Raw genomic sequence first — 19,892 nt, 5'->3', positions numbered from 1 at the left:
TGCAACTGGAAAATACCACTGAGCTTTGAGGAATTGATATACTGTAGTTCAACCGTGAAAACAAATTTATCAAAGTTTAGTTATCTGTTTTGTTTTAGCTCAATGCTGACGCAAATTTTAATCCAGAATTCTTATTTAGGAAGCAGGAGGCATGATAGTCAGTGATAACATTGTTATTTTGAATTTATTTTCATGGGTAGTAATAATAAACTCAAAAGAAAACATTTTGAAGGGTTTATTTTGAGCTCCAGTGGTATATATACCCGTAAATGTGGTAATACTAAGAAAAACAACAAAACCATTCTGAATCTTCACTTTTGTTTAACAAATATTTTAATTTTTTATACCAGTGTAGAAAAATTTGGAAAAAGTTATTTTTTATTTTCCTCCAAGAAGTTCAAGGAAAATTTTTTATCAATGTGCTAAATAAAATCTTTCCACAGGGACAGCTTCCTCAGAAGAATTGGAATGTTTCAAACTGTTTTTGATTTGTGATCAAGGTTTGAGAAGATTATATTGAGGCAGTTAAAATGTCAAGTAATTGCTTGGAAGGGTGGCTTAAAGTTTTAATCAACTTTAATAAGTGTACAACATCATAGTCTGAAAAAAAAACACTCAGAAATATAGTTAGATTTAGTTGAAAATATGAAATTAGAACAGAAGAGAAGGAATATAACCCTCCCCCCCCACGAAGATTAATTCCCTTGTAAGCAAGTGAATTTAATGGAAGTATACTAAGGAAAATATTAGGAACAAACTCCTGCTGGAAAGTTGCTAGTGTATTATAACTGTTAATTTACACTAAAAACATACACTCAATACTTTTAATGCATTTTTTACACTTTTATGAATTAAGTGAAGCCAAATAATGACATTAAGTTAAAAATATAATTGGTTATCTGGTTCTAGGAGTTACTACAAATGTTCGTAGTGTTTGTATTGGAGGTACACAGTTTATGTAAGTACATTTTTAAACTTGGGTAAATGGGTTTATTATACTGACTAGTTAAAATATTGAGGTTAATTAATGTAATTTGGACAAGAACTGTAATATAATGATAACAAAAATACTCAAAGACAAAAGAACAGTTGAAGAAAGGTGACTTCCAGTAACAAAATATCCAAATGTGTTGCTTCAAAGCAATTACATTTAGTTGAATCTTTTACAGCTAAGAAAATATAAAATTTATCAAACATGTTTCAAAACCCCGCAAAGATTGATCCAAATAAATGTAATTCTAACTCAATAATAAATTAACATGGCTTTTAAAGACCATCAGTTCAGAATAATATTTTGCAATGCAAATAAAGAAGCTGGGCAAACACTTGAGATCTTACTCAGATTATTTTTCTTCATGTTTGTCACCTGTTCACCAGTTCACTAGTTTCCCAGTTCACAAGTTCATGAGCTCACCAATTCACTAGTTAACCAGTTTACTAGTTCCCTATAGTTCAATTACTTCACCAGTTCACTATTGTTCACCAGTTCACCAGTTCACCAGTTCAGCCCCTGTTCCTCCTATGCTGTATAACAGTCTCATGTATCCAGTTATGGTAGAAGGACACTCTAGTGTAGACGCCAGGGACGTCTGCTCTGCCACAGCCGACCCCGAAGCTGACAATGCCTACCTGGTACCAGCGACCTCGCTCTTCACACACCAAGGGTCCGCCTCCGTCACCCTGCACATGAGAGTATCATACAAGTGTGTCTGTGGAAATCGCTGAAGTTTGAGGATTTTGCTACACACAGCTTACTCAGAAGTGCAAAGTCTTTAGAGTCAAAAGGTATGCAAGCGTCTTCAGTATAGTATTGTGAAATTTCACCTCACCTCTACTAAGCCTCATCAACATGAAAGATTGTTATTTTGTTTATTTGGTTGGCTAGAAATAATGAAGACAAACTGTATATAATCCGATAATGTTGATTTTTAAAATCCTTGCTTATGTGATTGTGCTTTCTAATATAACCAACTTATTTTTAAATCTCTGTCCAGTTTAGTCCTAACAAATTTTACAATTTTATTCAATAACTACATAAAAAGCTGGGACTTTTAAGCTCAGGTTGGTTTTAAGGTGGTTTTTTTGCCTATCCACAATCAACATTGCTTCGCACCTAAGTACGGGATTTATCCAGCAAAGCAAGGAGTTTAGGAGTGAGCCGTTATAGTAAAAGTGTGAACGTAACCGACAACATGTAGTGATCATTAACCAGGACCCAAACCATGGTCTTGTAGTCCGCTGCACATGTGACTGAGACAAAGGACACACCAGAAAATATTTTTAATAAATTAAGAAAGTTCCTTAGAGGAGTTTCAGGTGTAGTTTATTAACTTACATCACAAGCATCCTTGCCCTCTGCCCCAGCACAGATAGCCGTTGGGGAGAGTGAAAATCTGGCTCCAAAACTGGTCCTTAGAGCTGCCTCACACTCACTGTTCTGCCACAGAGGGACTGAGATCTCTTTCAGAACTACGGAATGGCTCGAGTCTACAGCAAGAAACACAATATAGAAAACATCATTCTTCTATACTTAATATCAGCTCAAACTCAGTAAGTCAATGGGACACCGAGAAAATGGAATCATGGATTTTGATTGGCCAGAGAAAAAATTAACAGTGAAACCTTTTTAACAAAGTGATTAATCTACACATAGAAATGTGCCTTATTACGAGTGAGCTATACACATTTTTACCCCTTGGTAGCTTACTCAGTATTCTCCCAGGATTTTGAATTGTAGAAAAAGGAGGATAGCAGCTAGCTTACCTTGAAAGAAAGTGTAGGTAGGCCCATAGGACATGTAGAAAATACAAACTGTGTACACAATATTTCGTCCCCTGAGGGACTTTGTCAAGTGTAGAATAAGAGTTTACAAATTACAAAATGATAATTTGTAATTTTGTAATTTGTAAACTATTTCTCAACACTTCACAAAGTCCCTCAGGGGACGAAATATTGTGTGCACAGTGTATTTTATACATGTTCTATGCCCTACCTACACTTTCGAGGTAAGCTAGCTAATCCTCCTTTTTCTACAATTCAAAATCCTGGCTTAGAGCCTTTCCTTGAACAAAACTATCAGTATTCTCCCAGCACTTTTACCTAATTACTTTTTCCCCAGGTTGTCTTAGGATAATGTGCTGGGGGAAAGAGCTCAGTATCAGGGCCCGGTACTGAGTACGTTCCCCCACTCTTTTGGGGAAAACGTGCGCTTATTAGGGAAGACACTCGGGCAGCAGGGAATCAGTTGGGCCTCCGGGCCAAACATCACTGCATGGGCGTGTTGAGCCCACACTGGCTGGACGGGCGTGTTGAGCCCCAAGCACTCCTTTACCTTTCCCTCCGGTACAGGATGGGTGTGATGAAGCAACAGTATTTTTTTCCTTCTCTCCGGTACAAGATGGGCGTTTTGAGCATGCACTGACTGGACGGGCGTGTTGAGCCCTCGGCACTCCATCTTTACCTTTCCCTCCGATACCAGGATGGGCGTACTGAGCCTCCAGTACTTTTTCCCTTCTCTCCAATACAGGACGGGCGTGTTGAGCCCCCAGTACCAAGTAGTATTCAATAAACAAGAAAGTTTGTATTTCAATCACTGAGTTGTCATTTAACTCAGGACAAACCAAGTTGTTGAGTTAAAAAATAGGAGTGTGAATGAACTTTTCTCCATCAAAATGAAACTTCCTTACACATTATGCAAAGTAAACTTTTGTATACTGTATAATCGTTACCGGTACATTTAATCTGGAAGAAACATCTTGATATGATGCATTTATGTCAATATTCACACATGAAACCATCACAGGAGATTAGATTGAAGTATAAGCTTCGGATGATGTGGAGGGACCCTGGGTCCACCACACCCTCACATAATTCCAGGAGAATATAATTTCAAATCCTGAGGCTGCAAACCAATTGAAACTGCCTTAAGATAAGTGGAAATTGTTCTTTGGCTAAAGGTTTGTTAACAATTGTGCTTTCACTGTTCTTCTATGGGTTTTATAATTTCTTATCTCTTCCTTCTGTGTTATCCACACCAGTATTATTTATTGTTTTTATTACTTCACTAGCTGCCATGTTTATTTAAGTATGTATATGTGTATATGGATGTCCATATTTTATTCATCGTTTTACCAGAACATGAAATAGCCTAAATCCATGAAATTTTCTAAACCTACAAAATACATATTTTGAAAACTCACTAGCCTACATCTTTACCAACTCCACATAAAAGTTGGAAATGACTCTAAGCCACTGTGAGAGACTACCACCAACTACTACTATACTGTCCAATAAAGACTATCAGAAATGTGAACAAGAACAATCCTCACCTTCTGAGTGTTTCCCCCACCCTGTGACATAGCAGGTCTTGTTCTTGGGTAAAATCAATTGGTCAGAAGGAACACACACTATGTCTATGTTGGTCCTTCTTCTGGAGGCTTTCTCCATACGGACCAAGGCAAGGTCGTGGACTAGGGTCTTGTTGTCGAAGTTGGGATGAACGACAATCTGAAATTTAGATATCGAGTGATTGAAATGAAAAAGTAACACTTACAAAATTTGGTTTGACAATAAGGTGAGGACTAGGTGGAGGCAAATACTGGAGATCGGAATGGGGAATTACAAACCGTTTGTCATGCAGCGATGAGTGGAGTTTCAGGCGCATGTGGTGACTCTTCTTCGAAATACCAAGTCTTTATGGTATAAGCGAAGCTGGCCCTAAATGGCTTAGTGTCATTGGATTATGATTTCTCACAGGAAATGTTACATATGCTTACGGAGGCTTTTAAAAATAACTAGAGGTCGTCTAGTGGTCAAAAACGTCACCGTAAATATGTAGTGTACAGACTATAATTAAAACATGTGACATCATCTTCGTCTCCTCTGATCGCAGTGAAATAGTGAAGATCTTATGAGTTTGTGGAGACATCCTAGACAATCCTGAACATCTTCCACGAACGTGGATGAATAGTGACAACTCCTACTTTAACGTCGAAATACCGGTAGTGTAGATCTTTTGCGGTCGCAAAGATTTCATCAACATCGGATCATGACAAAACAGATTATGGGAGAAATAAATTTATCAAGAGAAAAAAAAAGTGAGGCCCCCTCCTAGGCCGATGCCCCCGGCAACCGCCGTTAAGAAAATACGGCCCTGAATAGCATTGATATTCTTTTTCCCAGCAGTCACTACACCACAAGTTTAAATGATTCTGCAAAATTGTTAAGCTACAAACCTGTGCAACGTTCCTCTCTTCATGCTCTGTGGGTTCATCTGTTGTTGTGACGTCATGTTCTCCCAGTCGCACCTTCAACTGCTGGAATGATCCTAGGCTGAAACATCGATAACAACTTTATCAAAGTATTCATGATGTTATCACCTTACTGGGTTGACTAGTTTGTAGACGTTACTTATTGAAAGCTTGCCAAAGCTAAATGTTTGTCAAAATCATACTGAAATATAACTAATGACGAAAGCCAAAACAAGGCATCATGCAGTTTGTTTTAAAAGAGATGACATATTCCTACAATACTTGAGAGTACCATTTACTAGAGGTTTTACACATAGGCCTTCTTAATTCTTAACAATTTTTAGATGTGATGTAAGATAGAAAATGTTTGATTAAAGATGGATTCAAACTCTTATTTGGAACATAAGAGAGAACAAGATTATTTTGAAGTCTGAGGATTTAGTTAAATTGTTTTATAATGAATATTTTAAAATTACTGGTGTTGATTAAACATAATTATTGTGATTGTCTAGTCAATGGTATAGACAGATAAAAGCGACCAGCTTTTGCTGTTTTATAAAGTGATTGCTAATTATAGAGGACTGTACATTCAATAGCAGAAACTGTAGACTTTTAAAATATTTTTTATAACAGATGAGTTACTCACAACTTGTCTACACAGTGAGCTGCTGTCAGGACCCAGGACTCATCTATCAGAGAGGCTCCACACACATACACTGCATTCTCTCTCTCCAGTAAGGCTGCCTGTAACATGAAGCCTTGTTGTTACAATAAACACTCACAACTTGTCTACACAGTGAGCTGCTGTCTGCTGTCAGGACCCAGGACTCATCTATCAGAGAGGCTCCACACACATACACTGTATTCTCTCTCTCCAGTATGGCTGCTTGCTGCCTGTAACATGAAGCCTTGCTGTTACAATAAACACTCACAACTTGTCTACACAGTGAGCTGCTGTCAGGACCCAGGACTCATCTATCAGAGAGGCTCCACACACATACACTGCATTCTCTCTCTCCAGTAAGGCTGCCTGTAACATGAAGCCTTGCTGTTACAATAAACACTCACAACTTGTCTACACAGTGAGCTGCTGTCAGGACCCAGGACTCATCTATCAGAGAGGCTCCACACACATACACTGCATTCTCTCTCTCCAGTAAGGCTGCCTGTAACATGAAGCCTTGCTGTTACAATAAACACTCACAACTTGTCTACACAGTGAGCTGCTGTCAGGACCCAGGACTCATCTATCAGAGAGGCTCCACACACATACACTGCATTCTCTCTCTCCAGTAAGGCTGCCTGTAACATGAAGCCTTGTTGTTACAATAAACACTCACAACTTGTCTACACAGTGAGCTGCTGTCTGCTGTCAGGACCCAGGACTCATCTATCAGAGAGGCTCCACACACATACACTGTATTCTCTCTCTCCAGTATGGCTGCTTGCTGCCTGTAACATGAAGCCTTGCTGTTACAATAAACACTCACAACTTGTCTACACAGTGAGCTGCTGTCAGGACCCAGGACTCATCTATCAGAGAGGCTCCACACACATACACTGCATTCTCTCTCTCCAGTAAGGCTGCCTGTAACATGAAGCCTTGCTGTTACAATAAACACTCACAACTTGTCTACACAGTGAGCTGCTGTCAGGACCCAGGACTCATCTATCAGAGAGGCTCCACACACATACACTGCATTCTCTCTCTCCAGTAAGGCTGCCTGTAACATGAAGCCTTGCTGTTACAATAAACACTCACAACTTGTCTACACAGTGAGCTGCTGTCAGGACCCAGGACTCATCTATCAGAGAGGCTCCACACACATACACTGCATTCTCTCTCTCCAGTAAGGCTGCCTGTAACATGAAGCCTTGTTGTTACAATAAACACTCACAACTTGTCTACACAGTGAGCTGCTGTCAGGACCCAGGACTCATCTATCAGAGAGGCTCCACACACATACATTGCATTCTCTCTCTCCAGTAAGGCTGCCTGTAACATGAAGCCTTGTTGTTACAATAAACACTCACAACTTGTCTACACAGTGAGCTGCTGTCTGCTGTCAGGACCCAGGACTCATCTATCAGAGAGGCTCCACACACATACATTGCATTCTCTCTCTCCAGTAAGGCTGCCTGTAACATGAAGCCTTGTTGTTACAATAAACACTCACAACTTGTCTACACAGTGAGCTGCTGTCTGCTGTCAGGACCCAGGACTCATCTATCAGAGAGGCTCCACACACATACACTGCATTCTCTCTCTCCAGTAAGGCTGCCTGTAACATGAAGCCTTGTTGTTACAATAAACACTCACAACTTGTCTACACAGTGAGCTGCTGTCTGCTGTCAGGACCCAGGACTCATCTATCAGAGAGGCTCCACACACATACACTGTATTCTCTCTCTCCAGTATGGCTGCTTGCTGCCTGTAACATGAAGCCTTGTTGTTACAATAAACACTCACGACTTGTCTACACAGTGAGCTGCTGTCAGGACCCAGGACTCATCTATCAGAGAGGCTCCACACACATACATTGCATTCTCTCTCTCCAGTAAGGCTGCCTGTAACATGAAGCTTTGCCTTGTAAAAGTTCCAGCTAGTACCCCTATTGTACAACCCAATAACTGAGAAACCAAAACTAATCACATACCTTATAGCTCACGATCAATCTACAAATCATATATTCAATGATTACCATTTGATGGATCTTTTAATACTTTTAAGGGGTTTCCACAGATGATCTGAGCTTAGGTTGTATTCACACCTTTTTGAATTCTTACAGGTCAAGAGGTAGGAACAGTGCTGCAGTTCAACATACTATAGGTTCTCCTTCAGGTTAGAACCACTATTGATGCAAGAGTTTAAGGAGAAAAACGGAACTTTGATAACACTGCAAGAAGCAAGATTTTCAGAATAAAAACAATAGGTAAAACCATAAACCATTTGTGCAAATCCCTGATTAGCTGGTACTCCTATGAATATGTTAATCTAACCTCACTTGATCAAATTTACTCTTTAAAAACCTCCTTTACAAGAGCATATGGGAGTAAACTGGTAACACTAGGTGACTCACATGCCAGGGCCACTCGCCGGGGCCGGCCACTCCCTGGATGCCAGAGTCTGCTCCCTTGCGACCACACGAGGAGTGAGAGGAGGTGCCGAGTCTGGGAGGTCGAGGGAAGCAGCACACGCTGGACTCCGTCAGTCCACAGTATGTTGTTGGCACTCCACCCCTGGGACAATTGGCCAATTGGACAATTTGACGATTTATTTCTGGTTTGGACATGCACTCTCTTACACCAGCCCTGACTAAGTCAAAGTGTACATACATCACTTGGGAAAGTTACCTTACAAATCACAAACTAAGAAAAATCTTTTTGTTTGCTAAAAATAAACATGTTTGCTTAGAACAATTTGACACAGAGAAGTGGGGTGAACATATGTGCAAGTAGTAATGTAGTAATGTGTCTTGTGGGGTTTTTAGTAAAATGTGGTTTTCATTGTTGGCAGCCTCTGGAACGTATCCAGCAATCCAGCAATGTAAGGGGTGAGCCAGTACAGAACAAGGGTGAATTGTACTAGTAAAAAGTAGTGGTAGGTACCAGGATCCGGACCCACAACATCTCCAATTGACGGATAAAACGGTCCGTAAATGGTCCGATAACATGGTACGGACAGATAAAATGTTATCCGTCCGTATGGGTCTTCATGTATGTGTCGTCGTGTATGTGTCATCGTGTGTATGTGAACTAAATGTCTACCTGACGAAGCTACAATAAGTGGATTTTGATGTTCCTGTACTACGACAGTTTGACAATGGTGTTCTGACGAAACATGTAACCACAAAGTACAAACTACAATTTTGGAACGGCAGACGAGGAATAACCTTCACCTTATATTAGTCTATAGCAGTTTCGAGGCTACAACAATGGATTTCAAAAATATAATTTACATTTTGAATTATCAATGTGTAGCTAACTATTGTAAAAGGTCCTACAAAACAGGCAGGATTTTGCATTCCACAGAGACCCATTGGTTATAGGAGATGTTTGAACCCATTCCTTCAAGACAAAATATCCAAGCTCTGACCACTAGATCAACTGCAAGCTATTACTTTAGCTGCACCTCATTTGTTGAATGTTAATTGGCTATATTGAATTTACTTTAATGTAAGCTGAACCACAGCAAAATATATTTCTTTCAATAAAGGTTCGGATGTAAGTGGATATTCAAAATATCAATGTAGTTTCTTACCCAAGGACGCAGTTCCAGTACTCTTTGCACTGACAGGTCTGAACTGTTTCTACTGCAAGTGTAGAGGAAAGGCCCACTAGCAGTAGCACAGAAGTCAATATGTTCCTGGAAAAACCAATTGAGTTAACCGCTATATGTAAAAATAAATAATCAGTGGCAAAATAATAGAAATAGACTTTGAAAATAAACCTTAACTTGAATAGCTTTTAAAACAAAGGTTACAATGGCTTTTACTGTATTTGAATCTTAGCTTTCTTCCTCCCAGAAGAAAAAATAGCATTATTGTTATTCTCAGTTCACTGGTTAAATTACAGCCTGCAGTAGCTCGACGCAACCTCAACACTAGCCTGTGTAGCAGTGCTTGCATTCATAACTAGAAGGCGTTCAAGAACTCCACTAATTGCTGCTACAAATTTTCAACCGGCCCATTTTCTACTTACAACCATACTGCACACTGAAAACATCATTGTATTGTAGGTAAAAAAACATGGTTTTGGGTTATAACTCTCACCATAATATTGTACTATACTAAATATCTCAAAATGTCTGAAAATAGGATGGTAAACTGATATAATTAGTAAAATCCTACTTTATAAACTGATAAAAAGATATAATACTCATATCGAAGTTTATGAGAAAACTGATACAGTTTAATGATCTAATAATGACACGTTTTATAAGAACAGAATATAATATACTCAAACTCAATTATTTAAAACTTTAAAGACACCTTAACTTAATTTCAAATCTAAAAAAATCATGGTTGCCCCCTTGACATGAATTCATTAAATAAAAAATATTTGTCATCACACTACAATGATTTTAGACTTTTACAAACGTTAATTGGATGCGGGCAGTGGACAATTTAGAATTGCTGCCCATGCCAGCTGTAATCGTAATTTGGGGACCGAGCAGGATTTGCGGCCCTAGGGCCGAAAATCAGCCGTTCGCAACATTAATGAATATTAAAAATACACATGCATTGTAAAAGACTCGTTTTATTGTCACCACTCCTTAGCAACTATTTATTATTACTAGTGTCCCTGTTGCTCGAATTCGAGCAATTGTTAGACGTTATTTTAAAGCGAATAACATCCATAATTTCTGATGACTTTAAAAGATTCGACTCAAAGATCATGGAAATACTCAAGATCTACATAACAGATCGATATAATCAACATTTCTTGTAAATATCTTATCATTTTTCCAAAGCTGATCTTGTTTTTTAGTGTTTTCTACCAATAGCCCATTCATAGCCGCATTAGGTTGTCCATAATATAACGATTGTAAATTCTAAAAAAAAAATTCTATTTGTTTTCCTTTGGTGGTGTTCTATGAATTTTCTATGTTTCCATAATATGCAAATCGGCTCTTTCAATGATTACTACGAAATGCAGCACAGTGTTAATTCAGTTTTCTTTTTAGTACTGTATATCAATTTATCCAGGCTCTCTCGCTTTTTTCCATTGTAATATTTACGCCAACCCAAATGAAAAAGTAAACTATTTCATTTAAACCAAGTCAGGAGATGTTTGTAGCAAACTGTTAAATTAGCAATCTTGTTGACTGTTTACAATTAACATATGTTCTTCTTCTCACTTTTAATTACTGACAACAGCTGGAGTTTCATAACCATTTTTGTTTCCCATGTTAATCTTATGGAGAAATACGAAAATTAAAAGGACCCTAGGGCCTCACTCTCTAATTATTTGCCTAAAAAGAAAGTTTCCTGCACAACTTCACGCTACGCTCTTCCCAATGACACCAAAAACATGTCAATCGGTTTAGTAGTTTCGGAGGAGTAATTGTCACAAAAATCCTGCTTGCGTATTAAATAAGCAAATAAATAAGTAAATAGATTTTTACTGATTTCTCTAGAAAATTCTTCACATAACCTTAAACTTGTAGTTGTGTAGAATGGTAGTGTGCATTATTGTTACATTCTCTACATTTTGTATAGTGTGGTGAAAAATAGCGTTCGTACAACTTGCTGTAAGGGTTTTGCGGCTCTCGGTCGTTTTAAGTTCTCGACTTCGCCTCGAACTTGCCCAATTGTCAATAGTTCGACATATCGTATCAATAGTAGGCCTATACACCCAAGCATGTACACTAACACAATTATAGACGAAACAATGAAATCACTTACTAAACAGCTGCTTGCTGGAAAAAGTGTTTTGTCAACCCTCGCTCATTTGAGATCGGGTGTGTTTTTTTGCTTGTGTTTTTCAACACAAAACTTAAGCTCGGTCCTAGTGATGAAATATACTAATTCCATACAGTAACGTAAATGATGATGAAACAAACAATTAATGACATTATTATTATTGTCCCATGGACAATATGCTAAACGTAGTACTGTACGTTGGTGTTTATGTTACATAATGAACAATGCATTAAATGCCGTACAGTAGTTTATTTAAAAATTCCTTTAAAATGTGCCACTATTTACTTTATATTAAGTTTTTTGCACAAAAATACATTGGTAATTTTGTAATTGGTTACAAACCACTATACTCAATTAGCATAATGCGATCAATATGACATATCACCACTGTCACTGCTATTAAGACAATATTGGCTTCTAGGTGAGTATTATAAGCTGAATATGAATGAAAGCTGAGTGTAAAATTGAGCGAGAGGTTTTTGATTGTTTTTTTATTTGAAATTGATATCTTGGTTGCTTTTTTATTGACTATATATCAGACGCTTCTTTAGTCAGGACCATTTGAGCCCATCGAGGTATCAGGACCTTTGGAAATACTAATTAAATAATAATTTAATCTGAAATGGTGACCATGCGAAGGTGTAGGTATTTCAAGCCAAGTATGAATGGAGATGAGTGGCGCGATTTTGTTGTCTGGTTACTGTCTAGGCTGACTGTTAATTAATAGCTCTTACAGCCCATAGCAATTAAGGAACCTACAGCTTATAGTGGAATCCGAACCACATTTTTGCCTTGTAATTATTTACGAATTGGTCTAATTATCAGGGCAGTACCCACTAGTGCGGACGTTAATCCACACCAGGGAGTATCGCATCCACAGATTATGCATATTTATCCAAAATTCTTGACCTCCAAGTAGCTGGATTACAGGACGACGCCACGGCAAATAATCGGAAAACGTGCTGAATTGCGGGTTCTTGCCACACTACATGATTAGATAAAATTAAAACATTAAGACAATTAAATCGTCCAAGAAAACAAGGTTTTACCAGTCAGGGGTAGTATAACAAACCATTAACGCATACTGAAGCCATAATAGTATTTTCATAAAGAGATTCATAAAAGACAAAGCTTAGTAACAGCTGAGAATGAGCAGCTCACCGTACTTCCTGATTATTTGCATAATTTACTTTTACTTTCCCATAGTATGCTGGTACCCTTCTGTTCCCACCATTTCCCCACACAGAGGCACAATTAGCAATCTGTGTGCAGGAAGATAAAGGGAACTACTTTAGTGATCGCTAGACGGGAAATGTCTTCCGGCAAGTGGATACTTGAGTAAATGAAATATTATATTGGCAGCTAAGAAAGTTGACTTCCGCTTGAGTATGGACTAGTTTATGGCCCTACCGATGTTCTTAAGCGCATAGTAACAGTTGCCAATATTTTGTCATATAAAATATGTGTGGCCAGCAAGATGCATGAATCGATTTACTAAAATTTAATGCATATCGTTGGTCCTGTCATTTTAAAGCAAAATATATCTCTCTATGAAGCAAAACTAGATCTATTTTTCCAACTTAAGCCAACCAACCTAGTACTGCTTATAAACGCCGATCGTTCAAGTCAAGACTTAATTGTTTCATAACCCACCGACATTGGAGAAAAATCGGTTTCACTAAGGTCACTCTTTATGGGTAAACGGTGAGGCACCTACTGCTCTTGTTGGATTTCTGTCGATGACCTAAATACGTTTATATGATAGTACTGGTGATTCTATACATCTTTCGACATGGACGTACAACAATCAATCCGGTGGCTTGTTTGATCTCTTGTTAGTTTACAGCAAATTATATCTAAATTATTTCGAAATTCGACACAAAAAACCTTCATGATTCTCAAGGCTTAGTTGAAGTACTTGCAATTTCAATATCCTAAAATTCAAAGCCAAATCCACACTTATCTAAAAACAATTTTCGACTGTACGTATAGTTAGTACAGGTTTAAATTTGGTACCGTAATTGTGGGTACTTTAATCAATACAATAGCTTTTGGTTTCCAAAGGTATGGTACCAACCAAACTAAGAAACGACCGTGGAAAAATATTCAAACCCATTTATATCTAAAATTCTAACCCATACTGAGCCCCAAGATTACGAAAAACTACGTATTTTAAGTTTCTACATTCTAAATTAGTTGGGATTTCTCACGGTGTGGTATTTAAACCACATAATTACGACTCGACGTCTAAAATGTTGACTCTTGAACTAGATTTGGGCAATCTGTGCGGATCGTGACTCCATTCACCTTGTGAGTCACAGCTGTTAGTCCGAGACGTACCTCCCAGCTGATCATGTGAGATGCAACATTTCTTGAGGCCTGACTTAATACTTCGTTGAATAAATAAAACCAGCTGAGACGAATATGATAATATAACATTTTATTTGTGCATTTTAGACAATTTTTTTTATTTTCCTACATTTTAAATTTGCATTTTCAGGATATATAGAGGAAGCGATTTGTTTGAACAAGCATAACTAGTTTATAGCTCAGCGATAAAGGACACAGATTATTTGCAATCAGTTAATTTTAGAACTAATAATACAAATTTGATTTAGGTCTATATCAATCAATAGTCAACAATGAGTAATGAACAATCGGAGCAATTAATTGCAATCAAAACAGCATATCAATGTATTTTAATTATCTCGTTGTATCCATGGAAACCAATATTGATGCTAGAAATGCCATAGGCCTAAAGAAACTTTAAAGTCCTGGGACAACGGTCAAAGTCTTTTCTAGGTGTCTTTTTGTTTTTTATCTGGGCACGAACCTGGGATTGTTTTTCACATTACTTCAGGCTAGACCTAGGGGTTGTGGCATTATCACTTAGATAAAATCCATTGGTGACTTGGCGGGGATCGAACATGGGTATACACGTACTTACTATGCTCAATAATTAGTCTATTTGATGTAGACCTACCACAAGTACAGTTATAGGCGATTTCTATTACGACTCCTTTAAGACATTATTCTATATTGAGAGTTCAAAATAAAGGAAATTAATTAAACACTCTCCAATAAATAAAACAATAAACCAACATTGTGGATATTGGAATAAATAACACCAGTTTTAATTTCACCAAATCTGCAATAGACATGACACACGTTATTTATGTTTATTCCAGACTTTCGACCCTTTAAAGTTGTTACCAATGTTAACAATTCAATTGACTCCGAAAGAAAGTTTAAGTACAAACATAACGAAACCTAAAGATTAGCACTAGTTCATGACGGGCTTATCCCAACTCCGCGCGGTGGTCAGAAATCTGTCAAAACCGACTGTCCAACTCCGCGCAGTGGTCACTTCGGGTCCCTCGCGGCACATGCCCAACTCCGCGCAGTGGTCAATTTTGGCTCTCACAGCCCTGACGACTGAGAGTTTGTGCTCGAAGTTTGAAATTGTGATATGTTCATCATTTATAAGGAAGGGAAAGTGAAAAGGTATACCCAAAACAGGAGACGAAGCTTAAAAACCACTAATATGAGAAGTTTTAAAAAGCTCGTAAGAAAGAGTGACTGTAAGTTTATGTTCCAAAGTCTACAATACTCAATCATTCATATTAGCACTGGGTTTATAAGCTTGCTGATAAACTTGAGTACCAAATTCAAAAATTTTAGTCTTGTAAACAACCACAGATTGCTTCAACAAATTGGCTGTAATCTCTGTTTCATAAAACAGTTAGCTATACACCTCAAATTGGGAAAAAATTGGCTGAAATACTTCTTTTAGCTTTTTATGAATTGCAATACAAAATTAAATCAAAGCAGTATAGGAATATTAATAAAACTTCAAACTTCATCATTGACTTTATATTTGATTACTCTATGTACAAAATGATCATAATTCTAGGGCAAGTTAGCCAAAATTGGTAATTTTTAACAAAACATTAATAGTTATAGAATCATTATATATAATACATATTTTCATAATTTAATCATCGTTTACATAAACATAGTGTATATTATTTACAAAACAAACAACCTAAAAAACAATTCATTTTAATACCAGGACTAAAAATAACGTACAAATTATTGGCCTAGTAAAATTGTATAAGAAAAATATTTTTTTGCAAACCTACAAAAGTTACACATATTTTAAACCATCAAACATTTAAATTAATATAGTCAAAAATAATTAGAAGCTTTAAAATGTGAAGCAATATTAACCTTAATAAAACATTTTACAATCGTTAATACTTTACAGTACCAGTAAGTAACATGGTAACATCTTATTCAGTTTCCAGAAAAAAACTAAATTAAATTAGGGCAAACCTCAAAAACAAATTTATACTTTAAATTTGATTACAAAAAGAATAAAAACATTACCACCTTAAATAAAACCAGAAAAGTTTTACATTATTTAAAAATTAAAAAAAGAACTTTACTCAACTTTGTTTTGTAAGATGATATGCATAGTTAGACTCATAAAAGGCTCACTTCTTTTTCACTTTTTTTCCCAAATGCTGAATTTGTGTCACAAACCCACAAACGCTGAATGTTTACACCTGTTATGTTAAGCAAAGTACACCAAAAGCTAGTTTAGAATGTTAGCGTCTGCTGCTAGACTAAAAAAAAAAAATTCAAACTTAATTTCTAAAAAACTGGAATCCTAAACTAAAATTATGGCTTCGAAATTCCCTAGTTCTTAAAATTATCTTTCTTTCAACACAAAAATCATGAAAATCAGAAAAGTGGTTGATTCAGAATCGTGAAATAAAAAAACCCTGTCACGTTTTAATATTATAGATGACATTAAAATTAAATACACCCGCCACAGCAAACCTGCGGACTAAGCGAATTTCCATTTGATTGATTTGATTTTCACTTGAAATCAACCTCACTTGAAACAATAAAATTCCAAATTTCTCTTAGTACTAGATTTTAAGCTGTTCGAGAAGTATGATTGGTTAAGTTAGGTTAGGTTAGATGACACTGTTCTAACCTAACCCAACCAAACTTCTCGAACAGCTTAAAATTAGTTTTTTTGTAACTGAACTGAAATTAATAGTTACAGTATCTCATTGTTGCGACAAAGTCAACAATGATTCATTACCGCGGGCTGGCAACGATACAGCGTTTTGGAGTTATGGGCACGTAACAGATTTTGACTGTTTAATCAAAATATGTATAGTATATCCATATAAAGCAAACTGTAACATATTACCACATATTACTTATTCTCCATGTAAATATAATTGGAATTTTAATTTTTTTTTAATTTTCTTCATAACCATTCATCCTCAATGGCTTTACGTTTTACGCTGTTCCGAATAACTTCTCTGTGTAAGTTGACTGGCGGTGGGTGCGAGTGGTTACCTGTTGTGCCTAAAACCACACTCTCACTGTCGTCGCTATTCAATGTCGCCGTACACTTTTTATCGATACACCTCCACTTAATCCCAACATTTAACGTTTTCCGAAGCAACCTAAATTTAAAACCCTCATACACAACCAACGGATTCCCTCTCTGACCTATTATCTTTTCCATGATGTTGCCTTCACGAAACTGACCCTAAGACTGGCGTTCATGCACTATGACTAAGGGAAGTGCGTATTCCAAACAACACTCTTTAACTCCCCGGTACTTCGCATACCATCCCCGAACATCCGCATAACCACCCTTTGCAGGAAATGGTAAGGAATTTACCGTTGTTCTCAGAATGGAAGTGTAAGGTTCAATGCCCACTGACTTTCTATGATTGTTTCTTTTGTTAAATCTTATTGGAAGAGATTATTGAGTTTTTTTATTCATCAAACAGTCATGAAAAAGTCTTGATAAAATTTTTCGTTTTTGTTTCCCAAAGGCCGAAAACACCATCCGTTCAAATTCATATATATATATATATATATATATATATATATACTTTTTATGTGTATATATGTATGTCTGTTAGCACGATAACTCGAGCAAAATAATCCGATTTTGATTAAATTTGGTATGAACGTGTAAACCATTTATTCGAACGAGTTCACAAACCAGAACGATTGAACCGTGGGAACGGGGGCTTATGTATATATTATGCAAGTATAAAGATTTGCAATTTATTATGAAACCACTTTGTAAAGCTTAAAAAAATAATTTAGTATATCGAAGCGAAAAAGCGCCATAATAGTTACAGAAAAAATGCCAAAGAATTCTTATTTTTTAATTCTCATGTTATTCTTATGGAGAATAAGTAACCTGTTGTAATTTCCTGTAAAAGGAACATATTTTGATTAAATTTGAAAATGCATTTATTTTACACTTAACTATTGACATTTCACACTTTTTACCCTGTCTCAAACACTTTTTGACGGGTCTGTAATTGACGGGTAACGTTAATATTACAAGTGGCCACCGCGCGGAGTTGGGCTTGGCCCTAAAAGTGACCACTGCGCGGAGTTGGGCTGAACCCTTCGGGGGCTATAAAACTTTTCCACGGATTAAATTTGACCACTGCGCGGAGTTGGGCAATCCCCTTCATGACATGTTTCAAAAATTTATCCATGATAACTAGTAAGTCTTTTACTTTGAGTTTATAAATTCTGTTGTCATATAAAAGGAACAGGAGTAGTATTCTGTGGCAAGAATGTTTTTGTCTAGTTTCAACTTTTACAAAGCATAACTTTGAAAAATCAAACGACAGGACAAACTCTAGAAACAGAAAATAATATATCTTAAATAATAGACATGTAAATTCGGTTTCAACTTTGACAATATGGACACCCAAAATCAGTTTTATGTTTGCTATGGAAAAATAAAACTAGGTCTCAAGGCATAACATCTGCAACAACTAGGCAACAAGTCTCGGGTCACAATGATGACTTAGCCAATACAAATTGTACAATATTTTGTGAATTCTGGCTTAATTAATGATTTGATTTGACTTACCGCTGCATTCCGGAAGGTGTACGGTTAAACACCGGAAGCACGCCACAACAATACTAGAGATCAGCTGACGGGACGCGCTGCTGGCGGATCACAGAACGTCACTTTCATCTGAGTTGCGTCATCAGAAAGTGTTCCGTGAGCAGCAAAGGTCACCCCCACCACCCCCTCCTCCAACCTGGAGGATCATCCTTGGTAGAGGACTGCACCAACGGGGGCAAGGAGGGGGCTGTTTGGGGGATATTTTCGAACTCTGGGGAATCATTTATGGAATAGGGACAATAGGGTTGCCATTTTTTGGCTGATTGAAACTGGGACACTTATAGAGTTGCCCCCAACTCTATGAGTGTCCTCTTCTTCGGAGGAAGAATTATTAGATATTAAAACATCGGATTTATACAAAAGAGCTTACACGAGGCCTGTAGGCAGGCAGGTCATCTGCCACAATGTATTTCAAGTTACCTGAGGTCCTAGTAGTCAAGTAGTCAGTAACACATCTGCACCTCAATCATTCAACCGTCACTCATCATTTCACTCATCTTAACCTAAAAAAGACTATATTGTATGATTGAAAAGCTAAGGGTTTTAAAGAATTATAGGTATGTAACTGATGTATTAAAATATTTTGACCATAAAAAACTCTTTTTGGTCTTCGTAATAAATTTTTTATTGATAAATATTATTTTTACTTATGAATAAGTTTTATTTCAATTTTTCATAGAGTTATGCTATCAGTACTACTGACATTAATAGTAACCATGATTTCCAATTTTTCCCAATTCATTTGTATTTCACATTTGTTGTTCATTGAAATTCAGAGGAATGACACAAATTATGCCACGTTGTAGGACAGTGAATAATTATCATCTATTACTATTATATAAAAACCTAATGGTGTCTGTCTGTATGTGTATTACTAATAGGTGCAAAAACTACTGAAGCAACTGGGCTTAAATTTTACAAAAATATAGTTACCATACCAAGGATCATTATAGGACTATTCACAATTCGACACTGACCGTGGGCTTTGCCCCTTTGGCTTTAAAAGTTCTGTGGTGAGGATTTTAAAAGTAAATATTGATTGGTCTCCATGGCTGCCATGAGAACAAATACAATGTTTGCAATTTGCTATGCCACCCAAATGTAAACAAGCTGAACTGTCAAACCACATTAATTCACAATAACCACAGCTGACTTATAAATAGGCATATAATATTGTCTACAATCATGTGACATGTTTATTTATTCTTATATTTGATGGTTCATTGATTATTGAGTTTATGAACT

At 36.9% G+C, this 19,892-nt stretch overlaps 1 pseudogene; it reads right to left on the bottom strand.

Moving 5' to 3' along the window:
• Positions 1 to 1,486: 1,486 nt before the first annotated feature.
• On the bottom strand, positions 1,487 to 18,696 carry LOC129003943 (phenoloxidase-activating factor 2-like; annotated as a pseudogene).
• Positions 18,697 to 19,892: the final 1,196 nt, after the last annotated feature.

This window comes from Macrosteles quadrilineatus, unplaced genomic scaffold (genome assembly GCF_028750875.1).
Source record: "Macrosteles quadrilineatus isolate MER2022 unplaced genomic scaffold, UCM_ALF_1.0 Scaffold_9__3_contigs__length_116548681, whole genome shotgun sequence".
Taxonomy (NCBI): Eukaryota; Metazoa; Arthropoda; class Insecta; order Hemiptera; family Cicadellidae; genus Macrosteles; species Macrosteles quadrilineatus.
This window is presented reverse-complemented; position numbering and strand designations above follow the sequence as displayed.